Genomic DNA, 23,247 nt, shown 5'->3' on the forward strand with positions numbered 1-23,247 from the left:
ATTAGGATTTATGAATTAGGGTTCAATTTTCAGCACTCTTCTATTGTTTCATGCACACCGTTTCTTAGAAATTAATTCTATTCTAATTGTTTGCGGCTGATCATTACACACCGAAAATTCAAAAATTGTTGACCGTGACTCGGATTTTTTAGCATGTACTTCAAACGTCACAGATTAGGATTTATGAATTAGGGTTCAATTTTCAGCACTCTTCTATTGTTTCCTGCAAACCGTTTCTAAGAAATTAATTCTATTCTAATTCATTGTGCCTGATCATTACACACGGAAAATTAAAAAAATGTTGACCGTGACTCGAATTTTTTAGCATGTACTTCAAACGTCACAGATTAGGATTTATGAATTAGGGTTCAATTTTCAGCACTCTTCTATTGTTTCCTGCACACCGTTACTAAGAAATTAATTCTATTCTAATTCATTGTGCCTGATCATTAGAGACGGAAAATTCAAAAAATGTTGACCGTGACTCGGATTTTTTAGCATGTACTTCAAACGTCAAAGATTAGGATTTATGAATTAGGGTTCAATTTTCAGCACTCTTCTATTGTTTCCTGCACACCGTTTCTAAGAAATTAATTCTATTCTAATTCATTGTGCCTGATCATTAGAGACGGAAAATTAAAAAAATGTTGACCGTGACTCGAATTTTTTAGCATGTACTTGAAACGTCACAGATTAGGATTTATGAATTAGGGTTCAATTTTCAGCACTCTTTTTATTGTTTCCTGCACACCGTTACTAAGAAATTAATTCTATTCTAATTCATTGTGCCTGATCATTAGAGACGGAAAATTCAAAAAATGTTGACCGTGACTCGGATTTTTTAGCATGTACTTCAAACGTCACAGATTAGGATTTATGAATTAGGGTTCAATTTTTAGCACTCTTTTATTGTTTCCTGAACACCGTTACTAAGAAATTAATTCTATTCTAATTCATTGTGTCTGATCATTAGAGACGGAAAATTCAAAAAATGTTGACCGTGACTCGGATTTTTTAGCATGTACTTCAAACGTCAAAGATTAGGATTTATGAATTAGGGTTCAATTTTCAGCACTCTTCTATTGTTTCATGCACACCGTTTCTTAGAAATTAATTCTATTCTAATTGTTTGCGGCTGATCATTACACACCGAAAATTCAAAAAATGTTGACCGTGACTCGGATTTTTTAGCATGTACTTCAAACGTCACAGATTAGGATTTATGAATTAGGGTTCAATTTTCAGCACTCTTCTATTGTTTCCTGCACACCGTTTCTAAGAAATTAATTCTATTCTAATTCATTGTGCCTGATCATTACACACGGAAAATTAAAAAATGTTGACCGTGACTCCAATTTTTTAGCATGTACTTCAAACGTCACAGATTAGGATTTATGAATTAGGGTTCAACTTTCAGCACTCTTTTATTGTTTCCTGCACACCGTTACTAAGAAATTAATTCTATTCTAATTCATTGTGCCTGATCATTAGAGACGGAAAATTAAAAAAATGTTGACCGTGACTCGGATTTTTTAGCATGTACTTCAAACGTCAAAGATTAGGATTTATGAATTAGGGTTCAATTTTCAGCACTCTTCTATTGTTTCATGCACACCGTTTCTTAGAAATTAATTCTATTCTAATTGTTTGCGGCTGATCATTACACACCGAAAATTCAAAAAATGTTGACCGTGACTCTGATTTTTTAGCATGTACTTCAAACGTCAAAGATTAGGATTTATGAATTAGGGTTCAATTTTCAGCACTCTTCTATTGTTTCATGCACACCGTTTCTTAGAAATTAATTCTATTCTAATTGTTTGCGGCTGATCATTACACACCGAAAATTCAAAAATTGTTGACCGTGACTCGGATTTTTTAGCATGTACTTCAAACGTCACAGATTAGGATTTATGAATTAGGGTTCAATTTTCAGCACTCTTCTATTGTTTCCTGCAAACCGTTTCTAAGAAATTAATTCTATTCTAATTCATTGTGCCTGATCATTACACACGGAAAATTAAAAAAATGTTGACCGTGACTCGAATTTTTGAGCATGTACTTCAAACGTCACAGATTAGGATTTATGAATTAGGGTTCAATTTTCAGCACTCTTCTATTGTTTCCTGCACACCGTTACTAAGAAATTAATTCTATTCTAATTCATTGTGCCTGATCATTAGAGACGGAAAATTCAAAAAATGTTGACCGTGACTCGGATTTTTTAGCATGTACTTCAAACGTCAAAGATTAGGATTTATGAATTAGGGTTCAATTTTCAGCACTCTTCTATTGTTTCCTGCACACCGTTTCTAAGAAATTAATTCTATTCTAATTCATTGTGCCTGATCATTAGAGACGGAAAATTAAAAAAATGTTGACCGTGACTCGAATTTTTTAGCATGTACTTGAAACGTCACAGATTAGGATTTATGAATTAGGGTTCAATTTTCAGCACTCTTTTATTGTTTCCTGCACACCGTTACTAAGAAATTAATTCTATTCTAATTCATTGTGCCTGATCATTAGAGACGGAAAATTCAAAAAATGTTGACCGTGACTCGGATTTTTTAGCATGTACTTCAAACGTCACAGATTAGGATTTATGAATTAGGGTTCAATTTTTAGCACTCTTTTATTGTTTCCTGCACACCGTTACTAAGAAATTAATTCTATTCTAATTCATTGTGTCTGATCATTAGAGACGGAAAATTCAAAAAATGTTGACCGTGACTCGGATTTTTTAGCATGTACTTCAAACGTCAAAGATTAGGATTTATGAATTAGGGTTCAATTTTCAGCACTCTTCTATTGTTTCATGCACACCGTTTCTTAGAAATTAATTCTATTCTAATTGTTTGCGGCTGATCATTACACACCGAAAATTCAAAAAATGTTGACCGTGACTCGGATTTTTTAGCATGTACTTCAAACGTCACAGATTAGGATTTATGAATTAGGGTTCAATTTTCAGCACTCTTCTATTGTTTCCTGCACACCGTTTCTAAGAAATTAATTCTATTCTAATTCATTGTGCCTGATCATTACACACGGAAAATTAAAAAATGTTGACCGTGACTCCAATTTTTTAGCATGTACTTCAAACGTCACAGATTAGGATTTATGAATTAGGGTTCAACTTTCAGCACTCTTTTATTGTTTCCTGCACACCGTTACTAAGAAATTAATTCTATTCTAATTCATTGTGCCTGATCATTAGAGACGGAAAATTAAAAAAATGTTGACCGTGACTCGGATTTTTTAGCATGTACTTCAAACGTCAAAGATTAGGATTTATGAATTAGGGTTCAATTTTCAGCACTCTTCTATTGTTTCATGCACACCGTTTCTTAGAAATTAATTCTATTCTAATTGTTTGCGGCTGATCATTACACACCGAAAATTCAAAAAATGTTGACCGTGACTCGGATTTTTTAGCATGTACTTCAAACGTCAAAGATTAGGATTTATGAATTAGGGTTCAATTTTCAGCACTCTTCTATTGTTTCATGCACACCGTTTCTTAGAAATTAATTCTATTCTAATTGTTTGCGGCTGATCATTACACACCGAAAATTCAAAAAATGTTGACCGTGACTCGGATTTTTTAGCATGTACTTCAAACGTCACAGATTAGGATTTATGAATTAGGGTTCAATTTTCAGCACTCTTCTATTGTTTCCTGCACACCGTTTCTAAGAAATTAATTCTATTCTAATTCATTGTGCCTGATCATTACACACGGAAAATTAAAAAATGTTGACCGTGACTCGAATTTTTTAGCATGTACTTCAAACGTCACAGATTAGGATTTATGAATTAGGGTTCAACTTTCAGCACTCTTTTATTGTTTCCTGCACACCGTTACTAAGAAATTAATTCTATTCTAATTCATTGTGCCTGATCATTAGAGACGGAAAATTAAAAAAATGTTGACCGTGACTCGGATTTTTTAGCATGTACTTCAAACGTCAAAGATTAGGATTTATGAATTAGGGTTCAATTTTCAGCACTCTTCTATTGTTTCATGCACACCGTTTCTTAGAAATTAATTTTATTCTAATTGTTTGCGGCTGATCATTACACACCGAAAATTCAAAAAATGTTGACCGTGACTCGGATTTTTTAGCATGTACTTCAAACGTCAAAGATTAGGATTTATGAATTAGGGTTCAATTTTCAGCACTCTTCTATTGTTTCATGCACACCGTTTCTTAGAAATTAATTCTATTCTAATTGTTTGCGGCTGATCATTACACACCGAAAATTCAAAAAATGTTGACCGTGACTCGGATTTTTTAGCATGTACTTCAAACGTCACAGATTAGGATTTATGAATTAGGGTTCAATTTTCAGCACTCTTCTATTGTTTCATGCACACCGTTTCTTAGAAATTAATTCTATTCTAATTGTTTGCGGCTGATCATTACACACCGAAAATTCAAAAAATGTTGACCGTGACTCGGATTTTTTAGCATGTACTTCAAACGTCACAGATTAGGATTTATGAATTAGGGTTCAATTTTTAGCACTCTTTTATTGTTTCCTGCACACCGTTACTAAGAAATTAATTCTATTCTAATTCATTGTGTCTGATCATTAGAGACGGAAAATTCAAAAAATGTTGACCGTGACTCGGATTTTTTAGCATGTACTTCAAACGTCACAGATTAGGATTTATGAATTAGGGTTCAATTTTCAGCACTCTTCTATTGTTTCATGCACACCGTTTCTTAGAAATTAATTCTATTCTAATTGTTTGCGGCTGATCATTACACACCGAAAATTCAAAAAATGTTGACCGTGACTCGGATTTTTTAGCATGTACTTCAAACGTCACATATTAGGATTTATGAATTAGGGTTCAATTTTCAGCACTCTTCTATTGTTTCCTGCACACCGTTACTAAGAAATTAATTCTATTCTAATTCATTGTGCCTGATCATTAAACACGGAAATTTCAAAAAATGTTGACCGTGACTCGGATTTTTTAGCATGTACTTCAAACGTCACAGATTAGGATTTATGAATTAGGGTTCGATTTTCAGCACTCTTCTATTGTTTCATGCACATCGTTTCTTAGAAATTAATTCTATTCTAATTCATTCTGCTTGATCATTACACACAAAAATTTCAAAAAATGTTGACCGTGACTCGGATTTTTTAGCATGTACTTCAAACGTAACAGATTAGGATTTATGAATTAGGGTTCTATTTTAAGCACTCTTCTATTGTTTCCTACACACCGTTTCTAAGAAATTAATTCTATTCTAATTCATTGTGCCTGATCATTACACACGGAAATTTAAAAAAATGTTGACCGTGACTCGGATATTTTAGCATGTACTTCAAACGTCACAGATTAGGATTTATGAACTAGGGTTCGATTTTCTGCACTCTTCTATTGTTTCATGCACACCGTTTCTTAGAAATTAATTCTATTCTAATTAGCTGTGCCTGATCATTACCCACGGAAATTTCAAAAAATGTTGACCGTGACTCGGATTTTTTAGCATGTACTTCAAACGTCACAGATTAGGATTTATGAATTAGGGTTCGATTTTCTGCATTCTTCTATTGTTTCATGCACACCGTTTCTTAGAAATTAATTCTATTCTAAAAAATTCTACCTGATCATTACTCACGGAAATTTAAAAAAATGTTGACCGTGACTCGGATTTTTTAGCATGTACTTCAAACGTCACAGATTAGGATTTATGAATTAGGGTTCGATTTTCAGCACTCTTCTATTGTTTCCTGCACACCGTTTCTTAGAAATTAATTCTATTCTAATTCATTGTGCCTGATTATTACCCACGGAAATTTAAAAAAATGTTAACCGTGACTCGGATTTTTTAGCATGTATTTCAAACGTCACAGATTAGGATTTATGAATTAGGGTTCGATTTTCAGCACTCTTCTATTGTTTCATGCACATCGTTTCTTAGAAATTAATTCTATTCTAATTCATTCTGCTTGATCATTACACACAAAAATTTCAAAAAATGTTGACCGTGACTCGGATTTTTTAGCATGTACTTCAAACGTAACAGATTAGGATTTATGAATTAGGGTTCTATTTTCAGCACTCTTCTATTGTTTCCTACACACCGTTTCTAAGAAATTAATTCTATTCTAATTCATTGTGCCTGATCATTACACACGGAAATTTAAAAAAATGTTGACCGTGACTCGGATATTTTAGCATGTACTTCAAACGTCACAGATTAGGATTTATGAACTAGGGTTCGATTTTCTGCACTCTTCTATTGTTTCATGCACACAGTTTCTTAGAAATTAATTCTATTCTAATTCTTTCTGGCTGATCATTACAACAGAAAATTCAAAAAATGTTGACCGTGACTCGGATTTTTTAGCATGTACTTCAAACGTCACAGATTAGGATTTATGAATTAGGGTTCGATTTTCTGCACTCTTCTATTGTTTCATGCACACCGTTTCTTAGAAATTAATTCTATTCTAAAAAATTCTACCTGATCATTACTCACGGAAATTTAAAAAAATGTTGACCGTGACTCGGATTTTTTAGCATGTACTTCAAACGTCACAGATTAGGATTTATGAATTAGGGTTCGATTTTCAGCACTCTTCTATTGTTTCCTACACACCGTTTCTTAGAAATTAATTCTATTCTAATTCATTGTGCCTGATTATTACCCACGGAAATTTAAAAAAATGTTGACCGTGACTCGGATTTTTTAGCATGTACTTCAAACGTCACAGATTAGGATTTATGAATTAGGGTTCGATTTTCAGCACTCTTCTATTGTTTCATGCACACCGTTTCTTAGAAATTAATTCTATTCTAATTCATTCTGCTTGATCATTGCACACGGAAATTTAAAAAAATGTTGACCGTGACTCGGATTTTTTAGCATGTACTTCAAACGTCACAAATTAGGATTTATGAATTAGGGTTCGATTTTCTGCACTCTTCTATTGTTTCATGCACACCGTTTCTTAGAAATTAATTCTATTCTAAAAAATTCTACCTGATCATTACTCACGGAAATTTAAAAAAATGTTGACCGTGACTCGGATTTTTTAGCATGTACTTCAAACGTCACAGATTAGGATTTATGAATTAGGGTTCGATTTTCAGCACTCTTCTATTGTTTCCTACACACCGTTTCTTAGAAATTAATTCTATTCTAATTCATTGTGCCTGATTATTACCCACGGAAATTTAAAAAAATGTTGACCGTGACTCGGATTTTTTAGCATGTACTTCAAACGTCACAGATTAGGATTTATGAATTAGGGTTCGATTTTCAGCACTCTTCTATTGTTTCATGCACACCGTTTCTTAGAAATTAATTCTATTCTAATTCATTCTGCTTGATCATTGCACACGGAAATTTAAAAAAATGTTGACCGTGACTCGGATTTTTTAGCATGTACTTCAAACGTCACAAATTAGGATTTATGAATTAGGGTTCGATTTTCTGCACTCTTCTATTGTTTCATGCACACCGTTTCTTAGAAATTAATTCTATTCTAAAAAATTCTACCTGATCATTACTCACGGAAATTTAAAAAAATGTTGACCGTGACTCGGATTTTTTAGCATGTACTTCAAACGTCACAGATTAGGATTTATGAATTAGGGTTCGATTTTCAGCACTCTTCTATTGTTTCCTGCACACCGTTTCTTAGAAATTAATTCTATTCTAATTCATTGTGCCTGATTATTACCCACGGAAATTTAAAAAAATGTTGACCGTGACTCGGATTTTTTAGCATGTACTTCAAACGTCACAGATTAGGATTTATGAATTAGGGTTCGATTTTCAGCACTCTTCTATTGTTTCCTGCACACCGTTTCTTAGAAATTAATTCTATTCTAATTCATTGTGCCTGATTATTACCCACGGAAATTTAAAAAAATGTTGACCGTGACTTGGATTTTTTAGCATGTACTTCAAACGTCAAAGATTAGGATTTATGAATTAGGGTTCAATTTTCAGCACTCTTCTATTGTTTCATGCACACCGTTTCTAAGAAATTAATTCTATTCTAATACTTTCTGGCTTATCATTACAACAGAAAATTCAAATAATGTTGACCGTGACTCGGATTTTTTAGCATGTACTTCAAACGTCACAGATTAGGATTTATGAATTAGGGTTCAATTTTCAGCACTCTTCTATTGTTTCCTGCACACCGTTTCTAAGAAATTAATTCTATTCTAATTCATTGTGCCTGATCATTACACACGGAAATTTAAAAAAATGTTGACCGTGACTCGGATTTTTTAGCATGTACTTCAAACATAACAGATTAGGATTTATGAATTAGGGTTCAATTTTCAGCACTCTTCTATTGTTTCCTGCACACCGTTTCTTAGAAATTAATTCTATTCTAATAAATTCTACCTGATCATTACACACGGAAATTTCAAAAAATGTTGACCGTGACTCGGATTTTTTAGCATGTACTTCAAACGTTACAAATTAGGATTTATGAATTAGGGTTCGATTTTAATCACTCTTCTATTGTTTCCTGCACACCGTTTCTTAGAAATTAATTCTATTCTAATTCATTGTGCCTGATCATTACACACGGAAATTTAAAAAAATGTTGACCGTGACTCGGATTTTTTAGCATGTAATTCAAATGTCACAGATTAGGATTTATGAATTAGGGTTCGATTTTCTGCACTCTTCTATTGTTTCCTGCACACCGTTTCTTAGAAATTAATTCTATTCTAATTCATTGTGCGTGATCATTACACACGGAAATTTCAAAAAATGTTGACCGTGACTCGGATTTTTTAGCATGTACTTCAAACGTCACAGATTAGGATTTATGAATTAGGGTTCGATTTTCAGCACTCTTCTATTGTTTCATGCACACCGTTTCTTAGAAATTAATTCTATTCTAATTCATTCTCCCTGATCATTACACACAGAAATTTCAAAAAATGTTGACCGTGACTCGGATTTTTGAGAATGTATTTCAAACGTCACAGATTAGGATTTATGAATAAGGGTTCCATTTTCAGCACTCTTCTATTGTTTCATGCACACCGTTTCTTAGAAATTAATTCTATTCTAATTCTTTGTGGCTGATCATTACACACCAAAAATTCAAAAAATGTTGACCGTGACTCGGATTTTTTAGCATGTACTTCAAACGTCACAGATTAGGATTTATGAATTAGGGTTCAATTTTCAGCACTCTTCTATTGTTTCCTGCACACCGTTTCTAAGAAATTAATTCTATTCTAATTCATTGTGCCTGATCATTACACACGGAAATTTAAAAAAATGTTGACCGTGACTCGGATTTTTTAGCATGTACTTCAAACGTAACAGATTAGGATTTATGAATTAGGGTTCAATTTTCAGCACTCTTCTATTGTTTCCTGCACACCGTTTCTTAGAAATTAATTCTATTCTAATTCATTATACCTGATCATTACCTACGGAAATTTAAAAAAATGTTGATCGGGACTCGGATTTTTTAGCATGTACTTCAAACGTCACAGATTAGGATTTATGAATTAGGGTTCGATTTTAAGCACTCTTCTATTGTTTCCTACACACCGTTTCTTAGAAATTAATTCTATTCTAATTCATTGTGCCTGATCATTACACACGGAAATTTAAAAAAATGTTGACCGTGACTCGGATTTTTTAGCATGTAATTCAAATGTCACAGATTAGGATGTATGAATTAGGGTTCGATTTTCTGCACTCTTCTATTCTTTCCTGCACACCGTTTCTTAGAAATTAATTCTATTCTAATTCATTGTGCGTGATCATTACACACGGAAATTTCAAAAAATGTTGACCGTGACTCGGATTTTTTAGCATGTACTTCAAACGTCACAGATTAGGATTTATGAATTAGGGTTCGATTTTAAGCACTCTTCTATTGTTTCCTGCACACCGTTTCTTAGAAATTAATTCAATTCTAATTCATTGTGCCTGATCATTACACACGGAAATTTAAAAAAATGTTGACCGTGACTCGGATATTTTAGCATGTACTTCAAACGTCACAGATTAGGATTTATGAACTAGGGTTCGATTTTCTGCACTCTTCTATTGTTTCATGCACACCGTTTCTTAGAAATTAATTCTATTCTAATTAGCTGTGCATGATCATTACCCATGGAAATTTCAAAAAATGTTGACCGTGACTCGGATTTTTTAGCATGTACTTCAAACGTCACAGATTAGGATTTATGAATTAGGGTTCGATTTTCAGCACTGTTCTATTGTTGTCTGCACACAGTTTCTTAGAAATTAATTCTATTCTAATTCATTATGCCTGATCATTACACACGGAAATTTAAAAAAATGTTGACCGTGACTCGGATTTTTTAGCATGTAATTCAAATGTCACAAATTAGGATTTATGAATTAGGGTTCGATTTTCTGCACTCTTCTATTGTTTCCATCACACCGTTTCTTAGAAATTAATTCTATTCTAATTCATTGTACCTGATCATTACACACGGAAACTTCAAAAAATGTTGACCGTGACTCGGATTTTTTAGCATGTACTTCAAACGTCACAGATTAGGATTTATGAATTAGGGTTCGATTTTCTGCACTCTTCTATTGTTTCCTGCACACCGTTTCTTAGAAATTAATTCTATTCTAATTCATTGTGCCTGATCATTACACACGGAAATTTAAAAAAATGTTGACCGTGACTCGGATTTTTTAGCATGTAATTCAAATGTCACAGATTAGGATTTATGAATTAGGGTTCGATTTTCAGCACTCTTCTATTGTTTCCTGCACACCGTTTCTTAGAAATTAATTCTATTTTAATTCATTGTGCGTGATCATTACACACGGAAATTTCAAAAAATGTTGACCGTGACTCGGATTTTTTAGCATGTACTTCAAACGTCACAGATTAGGATTTATGAATTAGGGTTCGATTTTCAGCACTCTTCTATTGTTTCCTGCACACCGTTTCTTAGAAATTAATTCTATTCTAATTCATTGTGCGTGATCATTACACACGGAAATTTCAAAAAATGTTGACCGTGACTCGGATTTTTTAGCATGTACTTCAAACGTAACAGATTAGGATTTATGAATTAGGGTTCAATTTTCAGCACTCTTCTATTGTTTCCTGCACACCGTTTCTTAGAAATTAATTCTATTCTAATAAATTCTACCTGATCATTACACACGGAAATTTCAAAAAATGTTGACCGTGACTCGGATTTTTTAGTATGTACTTCAAACGTCACGGATTAGGATTTATGAATTAGGGTTCGATTTTAAGCACTCTTCTATTGTTTCCTGCACACCGTTTCTTAGAAATTAATTCTATTCTAATTCATTGTGCCTCATCATTACACACGGAAATTTAAAAAAATTTTGACCGTGACTCAGATTTTTTAGCATGTACTTCAAACGACACAGATTAAGATTTATGAATTAGGGTTCGATTTTCAGCACTCTTCTATTGTTTCCTGCACACCGTTTCTTAGAAATTAATTCTATTCTAATTCATTGTGCCTGATCATTACACACGAAAATTTAAAAAAATGTTGACCGTGACTCGGATTTTTTAGCATGTAATTCTAATGTCACAGATTAGGATTTATGAATTAGGGTTCGATTTTCTGCACTCTTCTATTGTTTCCTGCACACCGTTTCTTAGAAATTAATTCTATTCTAATTCATTGTGCGTGATCATTACACACGGAAATTTAAAAAAATGTTGACCGTGACTCGGATTTTTTAGCATGTAATTCAAATGTCACAGATTAGGATGTATGAATTAGGGTTCGATTTTCTGCACTCTTCTATTCTTTCCTGCACACCGTTTCTTAGAAATTAATTCTATTCTAATTCATTGTGCGTGATCATTACACACGGAAATTTCAAAAAATGTTGACCGTGACTCGGATTTTTTAGCATGTACTTCAAACGTCACAGATTAGGATTTATGAATTAGGGTTCGATTTTAAGCACTCTTCTATTGTTTCCTGCACACCGTTTCTTAGAAATTAATTCAATTCTAATTCATTGTGCCTGATCATTACACACGGAAATTTAAAAAAATGTTGACCGTGACTCGGATATTTTAGCATGTACTTCAAACGTCACAGATTAGGATTTATGAACTAGGGTTCGATTTTCTGCACTCTTCTATTGTTTCATGCACACCGTTTCTTAGAAATTAATTCTATTCTAATTAGCTGTGCATGATCATTACCCATGGAAATTTCAAAAAATGTTGACCGTGACTCGGATTTTTTAGCATGTACTTCAAACGTCACAGATTAGGATTTATGAATTAGGGTTCGATTTTCAGCACTGTTCTATTGTTGTCTGCACACAGTTTCTTAGAAATTAATTCTATTCTAATTCATTATGCCTGATCATTACACACGGAAATTTAAAAAAATGTTGACCGTGACTCGGATTTTTTAGCATGTAATTCAAATGTCACAAATTAGGATTTATGAATTAGGGTTCGATTTTCTGCACTCTTCTATTGTTTCCATCACACCGTTTCTTAGAAATTAATTCTATTCTAATTCATTGTACCTGATCATTACACACGGAAACTTCAAAAAATGTTGACCGTGACTCGGATTTTTTAGCATGTACTTCAAACGTCACAGATTAGGATTTATGAATTAGGGTTCGATTTTCTGCACTCTTCTATTGTTTCCTGCACACCGTTTCTTAGAAATTAATTCTATTCTAATTCATTGTGCCTGATCATTACACACGGAAATTTAAAAAAATGTTGACCGTGACTCGGATTTTTTAGCATGTAATTCAAATGTCACAGATTAGGATTTATGAATTAGGGTTCGATTTTCAGCACTCTTCTATTGTTTCCTGCACACCGTTTCTTAGAAATTAATTCTATTTTAATTCATTGTGCGTGATCATTACACACGGAAATTTCAAAAAATGTTGACCGTGACTCGGATTTTTTAGCATGTACTTCAAACGTCACAGATTAGGATTTATGAATTAGGGTTCGATTTTCAGCACTCTTCTATTGTTTCCTGCACACCGTTTCTTAGAAATTAATTCTATTCTAATTCATTGTGCGTGATCATTACACACGGAAATTTCAAAAAATGTTGACCGTGACTCGGATTTTTTAGCATGTACTTCAAACGTAACAGATTAGGATTTATGAATTAGGGTTCAATTTTCAGCACTCTTCTATTGTTTCCTGCACACCGTTTCTTAGAAATTAATTCTATTCTAATAAATTCTACCTGATCATTACACACGGAAATTTCAAAAAATGTTGACCGTGACTCGGATTTTTTAGTATGTACTTCAAACGTCACGGATTAGGATTTATGAATTAGGGTTCGATTTTAAGCACTCTTCTATTGTTTCCTGCACACCGTTTCTTAGAAATTAATTCTATTCTAATTCATTGTGCCTCATCATTACACACGGAAATTTAAAAAAATTTTGACCGTGACTCAGATTTTTTAGCATGTACTTCAAACGACACAGATTAAGATTTATGAATTAGGGTTCGATTTTCAGCACTCTTCTATTGTTTCCTGCACACCGTTTCTTAGAAATTAATTCTATTCTAATTCATTGTGCCTGATCATTACACACGAAAATTTAAAAAAATGTTGACCGTGACTCGGATTTTTTAGCATGTAATTCTAATGTCACAGATTAGGATTTATGAATTAGGGTTCGATTTTCTGCACTCTTCTATTGTTTCCTGCACACCGTTTCTTAGAAATTAATTCTATTCTAATTCATTGTGCGTGATCATTACACACGGAAATTTAAAAAAATGTTGACCGTGACTCGGATTTTTTAGCATGTAATTCAAATGTCACAGATTAGGATGTATGAATTAGGGTTCGATTTTCTGCACTCTTCTATTCTTTCCTGCACACCGTTTCTTAGAAATTAATTCTATTCTAATTCATTGTGCGTGATCATTACACACGGAAATTTCAAAAAATGTTGACCGTGACTCGGATTTTTTAGCATGTACTTCAAACGTCACAGATTAGGATTTATGAATTAGGGTTCGATTTTAAGCACTCTTCTATTGTTTCCTGCACACCGTTTCTTAGAAATTAATTCAATTCTAATTCATTGTGCCTGATCATTACACACGGAAATTTAAAAAAATGTTGACCGTGACTCGGATATTTTAGCATGTACTTCAAACGTCACAGATTAGGATTTATGAACTAGGGTTCGATTTTCTGCACTCTTCTATTGTTTCATGCACACCGTTTCTTAGAAATTAATTCTATTCTAATTAGCTGTGCATGATCATTACCCATGGAAATTTCAAAAAATGTTGACCGTGACTCGGATTTTTTAGCATGTACTTCAAACGTCACAGATTAGGATTTATGAATTAGGGTTCGATTTTCAGCACTGTTCTATTGTTGTCTGCACACAGTTTCTTAGAAATTAATTCTATTCTAATTCATTATGCCTGATCATTACACACGAAAATTTCAAAAAATGTTGACCGTGACTCGGATTTTTTAGCATGTACTTCAAACGACACAGATTAAGATTTATGAATTAGGGTTCGATTTTCAGCACTCTTCTATTGTTTCCTGCACACCGTTTCTTAGAAATTAATTCTATTCTAATTCATTATACCTGATCATTACCTAAAAAAAAGTTTTCCGTGACTCGGATTTTTTAGCGTGTACTTCAAACGTCACAGATTATGATTTATGAATTAGGGTTCAATTTTCAGCACTCTTCTATTGTTTCCTGCACACCGTTTCTAAGAAATTAATTCTATTCTAATTCATTGTGCCTGATCATTACACACGAAAATTTCAAAAAATGTTGACCGTGACTCGGATTTTTTAGCATGTACTTCAAACGACACAGATTAAGATTTATGAATTAGGGTTCGATTTTCAGCACTCTTCTATTGTTTCCTGCACACCGTTTCTTAGAAATTAATTCTATTCTAATTCATTGTGCCTGATCATTACACACGGAAATTTAAAAAAATGTTGACCGTGACTCGGATTTTTTAGCATGTAATTCAAATGTCACAGATTAGGATTTATGAATTAGGGTTCGATTTTCAGCACTCTTCTATTTTTTCATGCACACCGTTTCTTAGAAATTAATTCTATTCTAATTCATTCTCCCTGATCATTACACACAGAAATTTCAAAAAATGTTGACCGTGACTCGGATTTTTTAGCATGTACTTCAAATGTAACAAATTAGGATTTATGAATTAGGGTTCGATTTTAAGCACTCTTCTATTGTTTCCTGCACACCGTTTCTTAGAAATTAATTCTATTCTAATTCATTATACCTGATCATTACCTAAAAAAAAGTTTTCCGTGACTCGGATTTTTTAGCGTGTACTTCAAACGTCACAGATTATGATTTATGAATTAGGGTTCGATTTTCTGCACTCTTCTATTGTTTCATGCACACCGTTTCTTAGAAATTAATTCTATTCTAATAAATTCTACCTGATCATTACACACGGAAATTTCAAAAAATGTTGACCGTGACTCGGATTTTTTAGCATGTATGTCAAACGTCACAGATTAGGATTTATGAATTAGGGTTCGATTTTAAGCACTCTTCTATTGTTTCCTGCACACCGTTTCTTAGAAATTAATTCAATTCTAATTCATTGTGCATGATCATTACACACGGAAATTTAAAAAAATGTTGACCGTGACTCGGATTTTTTAGCATGTAATTCAAATGTCACAAATTAGGATTTATGAATTAGGGTTCGATTTTCTGCACTCTTCTATTGTTTCCATCACACCGTTTCTTAGAAATTAATTCTATTCTAATTCATTGTACCTGATCATTACACACGGAAACTTCAAAAAATGTTGACCGTGACTCGGATTTTTTAGCATGTACTTCAAACGTCACAGATTAGGATTTATGAATTAGGGTTCGATTTTCTGCACTCTTCTATTGTTTCCTGCACACCGTTTCTTAGAAATTAATTCTATTCTAATTCATTGTGCCTGATCATTACACACGGAAATTTAAAAAAATGTTGACCGTGACTCGGATTTTTTAGCATGTAATTCAAATGTCACAGATTAGGATTTATGAATTAGGGTTCGATTTTCAGCACTCTTCTATTGTTTCCTGCACACCGTTTCTTAGAAATTAATTCTATTTTAATTCATTGTGCGTGATCATTACACACGGAAATTTCAAAAAATGTTGACCGTGACTCGGATTTTTTAGCATGTACTTCAAACGTCACAGATTAGGATTTATGAATTAGGGTTCGATTTTCAGCACTCTTCTATTGTTTCCTGCACACCGTTTCTTAGAAATTAATTCTATTCTAATTCATTGTGCGTGATCATTACACACGGAAATTTCAAAAAATGTTGACCGTGACTCGGATTTTTTAGCATGTACTTCAAACGTAACAGATTAGGATTTATGAATTAGGGTTCAATTTTCAGCACTCTTCTATTGTTTCCTGCACACCGTTTCTTAGAAATTAATTCTATTCTAATAAATTCTACCTGATCATTACACACGGAAATTTCAAAAAATGTTGACCGTGACTCGGATTTTTTAGTATGTACTTCAAACGTCACGGATTAGGATTTATGAATTAGGGTTCGATTTTAAGCACTCTTCTGATGTTTCCTGCACACCGTTTCTTAGAAATTAATTCTATTCTAATTCATTGTGCCTCATCATTACACACGGAAATTTAAAAAAATGTTGACCGTGACTCGGATTTTTTAGCATGTAATTCAAATGTCACAGATTAGGATGTATGAATTAGGGTTCGATTTTCTGCACTCTTCTATTCTTTCCTGCACACCGTTTCTTAGAAATTAATTCTATTCTAATTCATTGTGCGTGATCATTACACACGGAAATTTCAAAAAATGTTGACCGTGACTCGGATTTTTTAGCATGTACTTCAAACGTCACAGATTAGGATTTATGAATTAGGGTTCGATTTTAAGCACTCTTCTATTGTTTCCTGCACACCGTTTCTTAGAAATTAATTCAATTCTAATTCATTGTGCCTGATCATTACACACGGAAATTTAAAAAAATGTTGACCGTGACTCGGATATTTTAGCATGTACTTCAAACGTCACAGATTAGGATTTATGAACTAGGGTTCGATTTTCTGCACTCTTCTATTGTTTCATGCACACCGTTTCTTAGAAATTAATTCTATTCTAATTAGCTGTGCATGATCATTACCCATGGAAATTTCAAAAAATGTTGACCGTGACTCGGATTTTTTAGCATGTACTTCAAACGTCACAGATTAGGATTTATGAATTAGGGTTCGATTTTCAGCACTGTTCTATTGTTGTCTGCACACAGTTTCTTAGAAATTAATTCTATTCTAATTCATTATGCCTGATCATTACACACGAAAATTTCAAAAAATGTTGACCGTGACTCGGATTTTTTAGCATGTACTTCAAACGACACAGATTAAGATTTATGAATTAGGGTTCGATTTTCAGCACTCTTCTATTGTTTCCTGCACACCGTTTCTTAGAAATTAATTCTATTCTAATTCATTGTGCCTGATCATTACACACGGAAATTTAAAAAAATGTTGACCGTGACTCGGATTTTTTAGCATGTAATTCAAATGTCACAGATTAGGATTTATGAATTAGGGTTCGATTTTCAGCACTCTTCTATTTTTTCATGCACACCGTTTCTTAGAAATTAATTCTATTCTAATTCATTCTCCCTGATCATTACACACAGAAATTTCAAAAAATGTTGACCGTGACTCGGATTTTTTAGCATGTACTTCAAATGTAACAAATTAGGATTTATGAATTAGGGTTCGATTTTAAGCACTCTTCTATTGTTTCCTGCACACCGTTTCTTAGAAATTAATTCTATTCTAATTCATTATACCTGATCATTACCTAAAAAAAAGTTTTCCGTGACTCGGATTTTTTAGCGTGTACTTCAAACGTCACAGATTATGATTTATGAATTAGGGTTCGATTTTCTGCACTCTTCTATTGTTTCATGCACACCGTTTCTTAGAAATTAATTCTATTCTAATAAATTCTACCTGATCATTACACACGGAAATTTCAAAAAATGTTGACCGTGACTCGGATTTTTTAGCATGTATGTCAAACGTCACAGATTAGGATTTATGAATTAGGGTTCGATTTTAAGCACTCTTCTATTGTTTCCTGCACACCGTTTCTTAGAAATTAATTCAATTCTAATTCATTGTGCCTGATCATTACACACGGAAATTTAAAAAAATGTTGACCGTGACTCGGATTTTTTAGCATGTAATTCAAATGTCACAAATTAGGATTTATGAATTAGGGTTCGATTTTCTGCACTCTTCTATTGTTTCCATCACACCGTTTCTTAGAAATTAATTCTATTCTAATTCATTGTACCTGATCATTACACACGGAAACTTCAAAAAATGTTGACCGTGACTCGGATTTTTTAGCATGTACTTCAAACGTCACAGATTAGGATTTATGAATTAGGGTTCGATTTTCTGCACTCTTCTATTGTTTCCTGCACACCGTTTCTTAGAAATTAATTCTATTCTAATTCATTGTGCCTGATCATTACACACGGAAATTTAAAAAAATGTTGACCGTGACTCGGATTTTTTAGCATGTAATTCAAATGTCACAGATTAGGATTTATGAATTAGGGTTCGATTTTCAGCACTCTTCTATTGTTTCCTGCACACCGTTTCTTAGAAATTAATTCTATTTTAATTCATTGTGCGTGATCATTACACACGGAAATTTCAAAAAATGTTGACCGTGACTCGGATTTTTTAGCATGTACTTCAAACGTCACAGATTAGGATTTATGAATTAGGGTTCGATTTTCAGCACTCTTCTATTGTTTCCTGCACACCGTTTCTTAGAAATTAATTCTATTCTAATTCATTGTGCGTGATCATTACACACGGAAATTTCAAAAAATGTTGACCGTGACTCGGATTTTTTAGCATGTACTTCAAACGTAACAGATTAGGATTTATGAATTAGGGTTCAATTTTCAGCACTCTTCTATTGTTTCCTGCACACCGTTTCTTAGAAATTAATTCTATTCTAATAAATTCTACCTGATCATTACACACGGAAATTTCAAAAAATGTTGACCGTGACTCGGATTTTTTAGTATGTACTTCAAACGTCACGGATTAGGATTTATGAATTAGGGTTCGATTTTAAGCACTCTTCTGATGTTTCCTGCACACCGTTTCTTAGAAATTAATTCTATTCTAATTCATTGTGCCTCATCATTACACACGGAAATTTAAAAAAATTTTGACCGTGACTCAGATTTTTTAGCATGTACTTCAAACGACACAGATTAAGATTTATGAATTAGGGTTCGATTTTCAGCACTCTTCTATTGTTTCCTGCACACCGTTTCTTAGAAATTAATTCTATTCTAATTCATTGTGCCTGATCATTACACACGAAAATTTAAAAAAATGTTGACCGTGACTCGGATTTTTTAGCATGTAATTCTAATGTCACAGATTAGGATTTATGAATTAGGGTTCGATTTTCTGCACTCTTCTATTGTTTCCTGCACACCGTTTCTTAGAAATTAATTCTATTCTAATTCATTGTGCGTGATCATTACACACGGAAATTTCAAAAAATGTTGACCGTGACTCGGATTTTTTAGCATGTACTTCAAACGTCACAGATTAGGATTTATGAATTAGGGTTCGATTTTCAGCACTCTTCTATTGTTTCATGCACACCGTTTCTTAGAAATCAATTCTATTATAATTCATTCTGCCTGATAATTACACACAGAAATTTCAAAAAATGTTGACCGTGACTCGGATTTTTTAGCATGTACTTCAAACGTCACAGATTAGGATTTATGAATTAGGGTTCGATTTTCAGCACTGTTCTATTGTTGTCTGCACACAGTTTCTTAGAAATTAATTCTATTCTAATTCATTATGCCTGATCATTACACACGAAAATTTCAAAAAATGTTGACCGTGACTCGGATTTTTTAGCATGTACTTCAAACGACACAGATTAAGATTTATGAATTAGGGTTCGATTTTCAGCACTCTTCTATTGTTTCCTGCACACCGTTTCTTAGAAATTAATTCTATTCTAATTCATTGTGCCTGATCATTACACACGGAAATTTCAAAAAATGTTTACCGTGACTCGGATTTTTTAGCATGTACTTCAAACGTAACAAATTAGAATTTATGACTTAGGGTTTTATTTTAAGCACTCTTCTATTGTTTCCTGCACCCCGTTTCTAAGAAATTAATTCTATTCTAATTCATTGTGCCTGATCATATCACACGGAAATTTCAAAAAATGTTGACCGCGACTCGGATTTTTTTGCATGTACTTCAAACGTAACAGATTAGGATTTATGAATTAGGGTTCGATTTTAAGCACTCTTCTATTGTTTCCTGCACACCGTTTCTAAGAAATTAATTCTATTATAATTCATTGTGCCTGATCATTACACACGGAAAATTCAAAAAATGTTGACCGTGACTCGGATTTTTTAGCATGTACTTCAAACGTCACAGATTAGGATTTATGAATTAGGGTTCAATTTTCAGCACTCTTCTATTGTTTCCTGCACACCATTTCTAAGAAATTAATTCTATTCTAATTCATTGTGCCTGATCATTACACACGGAAATTTCAAAAAATGTTTACCGTGACTCGGATTTTTTAGCATGTACTTCAAACGTAACAAATTAGGATTTATGACTTAGAGTTTGATTTTAAGCACTCTTCTATTGTTTCCTGCACACCGTTTCTAAGAAATTAATTCTATTCTAATTCATTGTGCCTGATCATTACACACGGAAATTTCAAAAAATGTTGACCGTGACTCGGATTTTTTTGCATGTACTTCAAACGTTACAGATTAGGATTTATGAATTAGGGTTCAATTTTCAGCACTCTTCTATTGTTTCATGCACACCGTTTCTTAGAAATTAATTCTATTCTAATTCTTTGGGGCTGATCATTACACACCGAAAATTCAAAAAATGTTGACCGTGACTCGGATTTTTTAGCATGTACTACAAACGTCACAGATTAGGATTTATGAATTAGGGTTCAATTTTCAGCACTCTTCTATTGTTTCCTGCACACCGTTCCTAAGAAATTAATTCTATTCTAATTCATTGTGCCTAATCATTACACACGGAAAATTCAAAAAATGATGACCGTGACTCGGATTTTTTAGCAAGTACTTCAAACGTCACAGATTAGGATTTATGAATTAGGGTTCGATTTTCTGCACTCTTCTATTGTTTCATGCACACCGTTTCTTAGAAATTAATTATATTCTAATAAATTTTACCTGATCATTACACACGGAAATTTCAAAAAATGTTGACCGTGACTCGGATTTTTTAGCATGTACTTCAAACGTCACAGATTAGGATTTATGAATTAGGGTTCGATTTTAAGCACTCTTCTATTGTTTCCTGCACACCGTTTCTTAGAAATTAAGTCTATTCTAATTCATTGTGCCTGATCATTACACACTGAAATTTAAAAAAATGTTGTCCGTGACTCGGATTTTTTAGCATGTACTTCAAACGACACAGATTAAGATTTATGAATTAGGGTTCGATTTTCAGCACTCTTCTATTGTTTCCTGCACACCGTTTCTTAGAAATTAATTCTATTCTAATTCATTGTGCCTGATCATTACACACGGAAATTTAAAAAAATGTTGACCGTGACTCGGATTTTTTAGCATGTAATTCAAATGTCACAGATTAGGATTTATGAATTAGGGTTCGATTTTCAGCACTCTTCTATTGTTTCCTGCACACCGTTTCTTAGAAATTAATTCTATTCTAATTCATTGTACCTGATCATTACACACGGAAACTTCAAAAAATGTTGACCGTGACTCGGATTTTTTAGCATGTACTTCAAACGTCACAGATTAGGATTTATGAATTAGGGTTCGATTTTCTGCACTCTTCTATTGTTTCCTGCACACCGTTTCTTAGAAATTAATTCTATTCTAATTCATTGTGCCTGATCATTACACACGGAAATTTAAAAAAATGTTGACCGTGACTCGGATTTTTTAGCATGTAATTCAAATGTCACAGATTAGGATTTATGAATTAGGGTTCGATTTTCAGCACTCTTCTATTGTTTCCTGCACACCGTTTCTTAGAAATTAATTCTATTTTAATTCATTGTGCGTGATCATTACACACGGAAATTTCAAAAAATGTTGACCGTGACTCGGATTTTTTAGCATGTACTTCAAACGTCACAGATTAGGATTTATGAATTAGGGTTCGATTTTCAGCACTCTTCTATTGTTTCCTGCACACCGTTTCTTAGAAATTAATTCTATTCTAATTCATTGTGCGTGATCATTACACACGGAAATTTCAAAAAATGTTGACCGTGACTCGGATTTTTTAGCATGTACTTCAAACGTAACAGATTAGGATTTATGAATTAGGGTTCAATTTTCAGCACTCTTCTATTGTTTCCTGCACACCGTTTCTTAGAAATTAATTCTATTCTAATAAATTCTACCTGATCATTACACACGGAAATTTCAAAAAATGTTGACCATGACTCGGATTTTTTAGTATGTACTTCAAACGTCACGGATTAGGATTTATGAATTAGGGTTCGATTTTAAGCACTCTTCTATTGTTTCCTGCACACCGTTTCTTAGAAATTAATTCTATTCTAATTCATTGTGCCTCATCATTACACACGGAAATTTAAAAAAATTTTGACCGTGACTCAGATTTTTTAGCATGTACTTCAAACGACACAGATTAAGATTTATGAATTAGGGTTCGATTTTCAGCACTCTTCTATTGTTTCCTGCACACCGTTTCTTAGAAATTAATTCTATTCTAATTCATTGTGCCTGATCATTACACACGAAAATTTAAAAAAATGTTGACCGTGACTCGGATTTTTTAGCATGTAATTCTAATGTCACAGATTAGGATTTATGAATTAGGGTTCGATTTTCTGCACTCTTCTATTGTTTCCTGCACACCGTTTCTTAGAAATTAATTCTATTCTAATTCATTGTGCGTGATCATTACACACGGAAATTTCAAAAAATGTTGACCGTGACTCGGATTTTTTAGCATGTACTTCAAACGTCACAGATTAGGATTTATGAATTAGGGTTCGATTTTCAGCACTCTTCTATTGTTTCATGCACACCGTTTCTTAGAAATCAATTCTATTATAATTCATTCTGCCTG

The sequence above is a fragment of the Cucurbita pepo genome, chromosome 19 (genome assembly GCF_057944985.1).
Source record: "Cucurbita pepo subsp. pepo isolate OVF chromosome 19, ASM5794498v1, whole genome shotgun sequence".
Taxonomy (NCBI): domain Eukaryota; kingdom Viridiplantae; phylum Streptophyta; class Magnoliopsida; order Cucurbitales; family Cucurbitaceae; genus Cucurbita; species Cucurbita pepo.